The sequence below is a fragment of the Vanessa cardui genome, chromosome 18, assembly GCF_905220365.1.
Source record: "Vanessa cardui chromosome 18, ilVanCard2.1, whole genome shotgun sequence".
Classification (NCBI taxonomy): domain Eukaryota; kingdom Metazoa; phylum Arthropoda; class Insecta; order Lepidoptera; family Nymphalidae; genus Vanessa; species Vanessa cardui.
In genome coordinates this window covers 5,199,976-5,209,900 of record NC_061140.1, presented here as the reverse complement: position 1 = coordinate 5,209,900, position 9,925 = coordinate 5,199,976, and the positions used below count along the sequence as shown (strand labels likewise).

Sequence of the window (9,925 nt, the reverse complement as noted above, 5' to 3'; positions counted from 1 at the left end):
GAATACAACTCCTTAAACTTGTCAAAGCGATCCGATTTCTGAGTGCATCGCTTTCTGGAGACTGGAACTTTGAACGGCCGGGTAGTGGGCTATGTAGTGGCTGAAGTGTTGTGTGCTGAGTGATACTTTTGTGTTGTGATTTGTTTATGAATCAGAACCCTTCTATTTTTCTTAATGAGAAACTAACAAAAAGGTATGTATCGTTCGTAGACCATAAGAATAATATTTACTTATAGCTCTTAGAAAGTACCCTAAGGAACATGAATGTATTACTATGATCTAATTCAATACTGGCATGTTGTTCGTGTAACATATTGAACGAAGATCTTTAACCACAAAAAGACGTATTTTCTTAAGTATTAATGATTGGCCACATTATCTATTTGATTTTAAAATTGCGGTACACAAGTTTTATCTCACGTGATCTTATTTCTACAACCCGAATAAAAAATAATATAGAATTTTTGAAAAGTTCTAAATTAAACTTATTAAAAGATTTATTTTATTATAAAAACTGTACTTATCTGAACTTATTTACGTTAAAATTAAATATTATATATAATTTGACAACTCATGTTATCTTATACATTATAGGAATATTAGTAAATCCAACAAGTTCAATTTAAGTAAATATATATAAATAGATAAATGCATGTAGTAAAAATCCCTTATATTAGAATAAAATTGAAATTACATGTTTTTTTTGCATTTACCATTTAACTTTTATTTGCTTGGTAAAATTAAGTGTATTCTTTATATTGTTATCAAATAATAAAATTAATTATTTCAAGTAATTAATTGATTATTAAGGAATACATAGTATAAGAATTGTATTCCTATGTTATTTATTCCTCCTTGAAATCATCAATGAGAACCAATTATTTGTTTTATATCAAATATTTTTTTAAATACTTTATATAGCTCAAGGAGACATTTTGAAAGTCTTTACTATATCTTCATTTTAAGAATAAGTAATATTTTACTTGTGTCTTAAGCTTATGTTGCTATTTATAACAAATATAATGACGGAACTAAACATACATAATTTGATATATTTTTTTATTTGAATACATCTTTTTTATTTTTAAAACATTTTCCTCTATAATTAGGTAAACTATGACTGTTAGTATAATAAGTTATTTCCTGTCATCGTTAATTAATTAATTATAATTAAAATTTTATCATGTTAAATAATTATAATTATATTTTATTAATACAAAATTTATATTGTAAGTTGTAACAGAGAATAATTAAAACTAAAATTTATTTTAACACGACTGACGGTACTTGTCTATTTATAAAATATATAAATTATTATATGTAATATGTAGCTAAAAATATATGATTGGAATTTGACTGTTATAAGATGTGTTGTATTAAATAAAAGTAGGTAGGTTTTAATAAAGAAGAAATACCTGCCCATATCAGCTCATATCCCAGGTTCGCACAGGTTCATTAGGTTAAATAAACACAAATTTCTGTTAAGAATATATAATGTTGACTCAAAAACTATTAAAAAAAAAGGCATGCTATAATGAGGTTTATACTGCAACCATTTTGAACGATAGATAATCATTTTTCAAGGATATGTATTGTGAGGGCAAACACTCTTTTCTCTCACTTTCCCCAATCCACTGCTATAGCAATCTGACCATAGTGGATCCACCTCAGGACAGAACTGCATACTTTCCATAACGGCAGTGTAACACTACCAGTTTCTGGACTCTGAATTGTTAACGTTAGCTCCATGATAAAACTATGTTGAATAGAAAATCACTTGTTTATTGGTCTAAAATCTGGTTCGGACTCTAACCCCTCAGACTTAAAAAAAACTGGCAAAAGAAACTCAACCGCACCCCTGCACCCGTTTCTACATGTTTTGCATTCAGTTTCTGTAATATTTGGGCTGATGCATAGGCAGGATGCATTAAAAATGTTGTAATGTGTAATGATTACAGCTAATTACAATTTGCAGAAATACGTCAATCATTTGTCATCGTCATAGGCTCGACGCAGTATTTTATAACAATGATTATTTATAAAATATTAACTGGTAGCCTTTATGGCCGACCGCCTGTAGCCAACCCCACACGAGAGCGCTTATGCCGGTTCGTTGGATTCCCATCTTACTACATTATAGGGAGCTCCTGGTATAAAATATAAGAAACGCAGTGGGATTAAAACTTTCAATAATTAAAACGGACTGGAGGTGACTCCGAGACTACCTACTGTGCATGTCGGTAGGGCACATAGTATACCAAGAATCCCGAATACATTATGTAGCTAATCTATAAATCAAGAGAGAAAGAAAAAAGCAGTAGAATCTATTAATTTCTTCTTCAAAGTTACCCGTAAGCACTTTGCTTCAAATAACTAATATTGTAACAATTAAAAGCGAGTAAATTCTTTGAACTCTGCGTGTTTTAATGAAAGTAGGTTAGGTGTATTAGAACTGTGAGAGCGTTAAATATAAATTGTATGAATTACAACGCCATATTTTAATTAAAGCCATCAGTTAACGATCCTAGTTGTCTGTTTCTCGTCTTACTCGAGATCGAATTAACTGAATTAACCCACTTACTCTCATTTGCATTTAGGGCCTATGTAAAAACAAAAGTGCTTAAATTATACATTCATACAGATGAACGTGTGATGAACTATATGAATAGTCATGTCGTATAATTAATTGTTCTGTTATAATAATTATTAAATTCAGAATTATTGGTGTGTTGGTAGTCATACAAGCCGCGCAAGGGAAGATTGTAAGAAAGCATTACCATATAATGAAATTAATTCAATTTACATCACGGACGCAGCAACGCACGGTCGGATCTGATAGTACTTCATATATTTCAATAAAGAAAATCGAATTGAAGTCGGACTTATAAAGTCCATAAATAAAAATAACCTCTCAATTGGTATATGACGTATTTCTTTGATAAAATGTAATCTGAAACAGGCGATACTGACTTTTTTTTTTTTTTTTTTTTTTTTTTTTTTTTTTTATGGCATAGGAGGCAAACGAGCAGGAGGCTCACCTGATGGAAAGTGACTACCACCGCCCATGGACACCTGCAACACCAGGGGACTTGCAGGTGCGTTGCCGGCCTTTCAAAAAGGAGTAGGCTCTTTTCTTAAAGGTTCCCATGTCGTATCGGTTCGGAAAAACCGCCGGCGAAAGCTGGTTCCACAGAGTGGTTGTGCGAGGCAGAAAATGTCTGAGAAATCGCGCTGTTGTGGATTTTCGGACATCAAGGTGGTGCGGGTGAAACTTAGAATTTTGGCGAGATGTCCGAAGGTGAAATTCAGCAGCCGGGATTAATCCGAACAATTCCTCGGAACATTCCCCGTGAAAAATTCGGTAGAAGATGCAGAGTGATCCGACATCTCTACGCAAAGCCAAAGGATCAAGGAGATCGGAAAGAGCTTGATCGTCGATAACTCGAGCCGCTCTACGTTGGATGCGGTCAAATGGAAGGAGCTGGTACTGGGGAGCACCCGCCCAGAGGTGAGAGCAGTACTCCATGTGAGGCCGAATTTGCGCCTTGTAAAGTTTAAGGCGATGGGCCGACGTGAAGTACTGTCTCGCCTTGCTGAGCACGCCCAGCTTTTTTGAAGCCAATTTGGCTTTGCCTTCCAATTGACCGCGGAACTGAACGAGGCTCGAAATATCAACGCCAAGTATTCCGATACTACCTGTAGCGGCTATCGGAATGTTCTCAAATCGTGGAGATACGACAAATGGTGTTTTTTTAGCGGTTAACGCGCAAACTTGCGTCTTTTTGGGGTTGAAATGGACTAGATTTAGCCGGCCCCAATTCGAGACTTCGTTTAATGAAGACTCGATTTCAGACACAAGTTTGTTCCGGTTCTCTTCGACGTTTTCCCGAGAAATATTAGCGCGGCCGGTGTATAAGGTGTCAACGGTACTGTCGTCTGCATAGCCATGAATGTTCCCGATTTGCAACAAATCATTGATATGCAGAAGAAACAGAGTGGGTGATAGAACGCAGCCTTGTGGAACACCAGCATTGACGAATTTTAAGTCAGAGCATGCACCGTCGACAACGACCTTCATGCTCCGATCTGCCAAAAAGCTGGTAATCCAATTGCATAATTTCCCGGGAAGCCCATAGGAAGGAAGCTTCGAAAGAAGCGCTTTGTGCCATACACGATCGAAGGCCTTCGCTATGTCCAAGCTGGCTGCTAATGCCTCCCCCTTGCTCTCAACTGCTTCAGCCCACCTGTGAGTAAGGTAAACTAGAAGATCACCGGCTGACCGACCCCGACGGAAACCGTACTGGCGGTCGCTAATCAGCTGGTTCTCCTCTAGATACCGCAGGAGCTGGCAGTTTATAAGGGACTCCATTATCTTGGAGAGCAAGGAGGTGATGGCTATAGGCCTATAATTGGACGGGTCTGAGTGGTTGCCTTTTTTAGGGATCGGATGCACCAAAGCTGTCTTCCAGGAATTCGGGACGACGCCTAATGTGTAGGATTGCCGGAAAAGACGCGTTAAGACCGGTGCCAACTCGGGAGCACATGTCCGTAGCACGATTGGAGGGATACCATCGGGTCCGCTCGACTTATGAATGTCCAAGGAAAGAAGTGCTTTACGAACTGCACTTTGCCGGAATTTAACCTCCGGCATCGTGGTATCACATCGCGGAATTGTTGGTGGAGATTTTCCTTGGTCATCCAGAGTCGAGTTCGACGCGAAGAGAGAGCCTAAAAGATCAGCTTTCTCTTTCGCGGTATGGGCCAATGACTCACCGTCTCTGTGCAGAGATGGAAAAGATGGCTGACAGAAATTCCCTAAGACAGCCTTAGCGAGAGACCAGAACGCTCGTGTTCCTGAAGGGAGACGCACCAATCTCTCGCCAATTCTGCCAATGTACTCCGTCTTCGCCCTAGCAATCACGTTTTTGAGGGACCTAGAGGCAGAGTTGTATTCCTTTTTAAATGCGCTGGTATTTACATCACGAGACGCAGATGCATTAGCCCAGGTTTGATAGCGTTCCCACTTTCGGCGTGATGCCGTTTTGCAGAAGCGACCAAACCAAGGCTGGGACTTGCCACCGATGGGTACTGCAGAGTAAGGAATGAATAGTTCCATACCCTGAAGCACCACATCGGCAACAGAGTCAGCAGCAGCGTTCGGATCATCCGGCGAGAAACAAATCTGCCCCCATGGGTAAGATGCAAAAAAAGACCGCATCCCATCCCAATCTGCTGACTTGTAGTGCCATACTCGGCGGCACCCAACAAAGCGAGGCCGTGAGTACCGCACAACCGGCACTGTACTCCGGACGAGACAGTGGTCAGACGAGCCCAGAGGGGGATCGACGATAACCTGATAGCCATCCGGATGTGAAGTCAGCAGAAGGTCCAACAGGGAAGGTGTATGATCCTCCACATCCGGTATTCGCGTTGGCGAGTTGACCAGTTGTGTCAGATCATATGCTAGAGCGAAGTCCAGAACAGATCTACCCGCATGATCGGTGGTGCGTGAGCCGAGCCATTCTGCGTGGTGAGCATTAAAGTCACCCAGAATAATGATCTCTGCGGATGGAAGCTGCTGAAGCACGGAATCTGTAGCCATTTGGACGTGCTCAACCAGTCGGTCGGTTTCGGCATTACCGCTATGGGACCTATAAAGGCACGCATAGATTCGCGGATGGTCATCGCAGTCTACACGCAGCCAGATAATCGATAGGTCCTGTCCTTCAAGGCTGCCGAGGCGTCGAGAACAGATATCATCTCTGACGTAAACGCATACCCCAGCTCGTGGTATAAAGGAATGTTCCAATTTGTACCCAGGGTACGAGAGAAAAGTCGTATCGGCAGGAGAAGATATCTGGGTCTCGGTTAGAAAGAGCAAGGCCGGCTTCGCCGTTTCCAGATGGTAGTGAACGGCGTTGAGGTTGGAGTTGAGTCCCCTTATGTTGCAGAAGTCCACAGCGAGGGTGGTAGGGGTTGCCTTATGATGCCTGCTCCGCTTGCCCCGAACAGTGGCGAGCGCAAAATTGCCCCCCCCAGAATTCGGAGGGCAGCCTGGGCATCCCTGCTCAGGTGGTGTATGTCCTGAGCATGGATGCCCAGAGAGGGATTCTCCACCGCTGTCGCTGATGGTACCCTCCTGGGGTAATTTAACCAAATTCTGCACAACCATCAAGTTTTGGGGGGGAGGGGGATTGGGCCTCCGGAACTCTCACTTACCGGACGAAACGCGGTAGCATAACTACCACTTTACGCCGATTTTAAGTGAGAGAGTGGTACTTCCCCGGGCGTGCCGGCCCATTCGGCTGTAACCCGAAGGTATACAGCGTGGCACTACCACTTGTAAAATTTCATTAAAATTTAAATTGTAAATTTTAATGCTTATAACACAGTCTTATAAATTTTCACTATCGTATGCTAAAATTGTTTGATCAAATCGTTGGGTAAAATGAATTACCAACATTATTGGTACTGACAATTATGACCTCTGATTCTTAATTTTTTTGCGCTCGATGTAACTGTTTGCATTATAAATAAATTTAGGCTTCGTCCACACGAACGATAGACGTAAATATATTTTAAATCAACGAATTTCTTGTCACCTCATTATTCAACCAGTGAAAGATTTCGATCATACACCTAGCATCGTTATATTTTGTAAAACTGTCTCGTAGCTATAGACTGACTGACAGGTGTGTCTATATGATCTTTAAGCCCTGGTATTAAGTATCTGTTGGGCTAATAATTGTTATTTTATTTTTCTGCCCCGTAATTCTTGGGTATATCACACAGGATTCACGAGAGTTGAGGGTTAGCAATTTAAAACATAAATGTCTCAGAAATGACGTAACAGCGTAGGATCAACGCCTATTGGTCCAATCATAGCTGTTCAAAATTGCAGATTCCATCAAACTATGAAAGTGAAGCATTAATTTGCACTCATGTTTTCACTATAATGTCAGGTACAGCCCATTTGTCAGAGTGACTGACGATATTAGTTCCAGGTAGTATTAAAAAATATCATACCATTATGTAAGTACACAAAATATTAATTGTAACTTTAAATGAACTTCTTTATTTTTTAATGTATGAATATACTGAAAAGCGAAGACCTACATTTTAGTTCCATTGTTTTTTTATGACTTTTAAATAGTACGAATTAACTTTAGTACAAATATGTTTTGTAAAAAGTACTTTTCAAGCGTTATTTTTCTATTTTTGAGAGTTTATTACGTAATTTGGGTTAACCAAACTTTATATAAATTGCAGGTTTATTATTATAAAAAATGAAATATTCAATATAATTATGTTTTATTCTGCACACACTAGAATTCTCAGATCTTTATAGGATTCGTATTTTACTAATTATAAAAGACAAGTTTTACTAACAATATCTGCTACAATTAGCATTGTTCTACTACATCAAATTTCTGATCAAAATATCCTTGATGTATGTAACATTGTAGTATATTTTCAGATGATATGGGATAAATGGTATCGTATATGAAAAAAATAGTTTCAGTCTACATATAAACAAAAAAACAGTCGAGAAAAAATAAAATAAAATATTTATGGGATATAAAATGACATATTTTATTTGAGCTCGTCCCGAATTTATTGCTGAATACAAGCAAATGTTTCATACTTGAATTTAAAAGTATTAATAAAATTGCGTGCATTCCCGTACACGTGATGCATGAAAAAAGTTGTATTTTAAATAAAATACGACCTTGAAAAATAATCGACGGTTTATTCGTCCGTGTACAGTGAGCCTTAGCTAGTATCATTAGCGGGCTTGCTAGGATGAGTCACTATCAGCGATTTGCTCGTTGCTAGCTGCACTGCTATAGAAGGCCAAGACGTGACAAATGGTGCCACTAATAATTGCAACGTGTGCAATGAACACGTAACACTAACAAATATGGATTTACCGACTATTGTATAACGAATGCGTATTTGTATTGTTCTATTCTTTTATTTAAAATATAGACTTCATAACGGGGAAATATTCTTCATTTTCCCAATGTATGAGCGACATATTTCCCTACAGTATACCATCGATTTTATATACATTTATAGGACTGTGTTTGGGTATAAAATGTAAAACCTTTCTTTGTTTTTTGTTAAGTGGGTTAATTTACAAAATATGCGACTTGTTAATTATGGGTATCGTAGAGAATGTCATTGAGAAAGTTTGTTACCTATAGAAAAGTAGTGTTCTGAGTATCAATGCAAAAAGAAGATCGCAGGCTTAATAAAAATGATTGGATTTTTTTTCAATATCTCATTAACGTGTATGGCGCCAGTAACGTCGGCGCCGCATTAATTAGACACATTCTATGACATGTATTGAATTCTCTATCTGTTTTTATTACTGATTGAAAACTAGGTTTTGTTTAACGTCTAATTTAGACGAAAATAGATAGATTTAGAATCATCTTATATTAGTAACAGCCCGTAAGTAGCCCATTGCTGAGCAAATATTACGTCACGTCCCTTATTAAAGGTACGGTTTACTGCTTGTTCCAAAGGAGTCAGGATTTCATCCGATACAGGAACGTTCGCACGATAATCGCTGAGCTCGAGATGAATAATAAACACTAACTAGTGCGTCTCCGGCGAAACTGCGTTTTATTCAAAATATTTTTAAGGTAATTCGGATCCTATGGCAGGTTTTGTTTTGATTCATTCATTCATATAATTGTAAACTGCAAGTAGCCAAATGATAATTTTTTATTCAAATGAAATATTTAATGTCAAATAGTATATACACATTAGATCAGCCAGAATTCCTTCTTAATTCCTCTTTAATTTTCTCCACTTTTGCGCTTGCAGTTCTTCAAAATGAGACCATAATCGTCCAATAATCACTGGTACGAAAATCGGCTTGCACTAAATATTAATATATGAAATAATACAAGTTCAGTTTTGTACTTAGTTTTTGAACCAACGATCTTTGATTTATTTATTCACTAGGCAACCTTCGCTCACTATAAATAGCCACTAATAATAATATTCAAAATCAAATCATACTTTTTTCAATCCACTTCACAAGCAATTTTCAATTGGTATTTTACATCCATCTACTGAAAAGAACCGGTAAGGAATTAATCGATTAGTCCACATGACAATTGCAGAATTAAAAGATACTCAAGCTATTTAAACTCGTAGGTGCGTCACCGACAGCTTTAATGAAAACCAAGACGCATCTATCAAAGCCGTCGAAGTGACGTCATCGATCGAAGGAAATAAACCGTTAAACGTACTTGTCACTTCCTATCGATCGTCAGCGATAAAAATAATGTGTTTTTCTTTATAAGAAACGATCATCGACTTTAATGAAATCCAAATATCATTTTCGTATCAATTTCGTAGTATTAAATTCTATTGCTTTTTAATACAAGGTTTATTTTTCATGTATTAATTTATAATTATATTATAAAAGATGTATTACAGAGTAATAATATGAAATTTAAAATGAAAATATTGTATCTATATTTAGAAAAAAACTATCGGCATAAACGACCAAAGAAAGTAATCTAATTAATACTATAATTGGAAGAGGTGATTTTGAGAAGTATTCATTATAAAAATTGTTATCATCATATGAACTCTCATGACAAATTTCAGACTGATTTATGGGTAAAATTAAAATGAGAAAGAGAACATGAATCACTGAAGATGTTCGGTTTTTGTTACACGGATCATATTCAAGAAATACCTACAAAATTGTAATATTTTAAACTAATTGGACCAATGTTTTTAAAACTATTATAAGGTTGAGCGTCAAACCATTTATCTCGCTAAAATAGTTCAGAACACTTTCAACCAATCAAAATTTATTAACACCCATCAATTTATTTTTACAAACGTGTTTACATCCAACAATAATGGGTCAACAGCCGCTCTACTTTATTACAATGCT

The 9,925-nt window shown here is 37.4% G+C and overlaps 1 protein-coding gene across 5 annotated transcripts in view; it reads left to right on the top strand.

The window, feature by feature from the left end:
• Positions 1-9,925, top strand: part of LOC124537662 (dystroglycan 1) — a 100,164-nt gene continuing 90,239 nt past the window's right edge. For 4 of the 5 annotated variants that reach the window (XM_047114573.1, XM_047114574.1, XM_047114576.1 and 1 more), the window contains exon 1: positions 1-193. The gene's annotated coding sequence lies outside the window, so the exon portion shown is untranslated. The remainder of the gene's footprint in view (positions 194-9,925) is intronic. The other variant, XM_047114571.1, reaches the window with a different exon arrangement.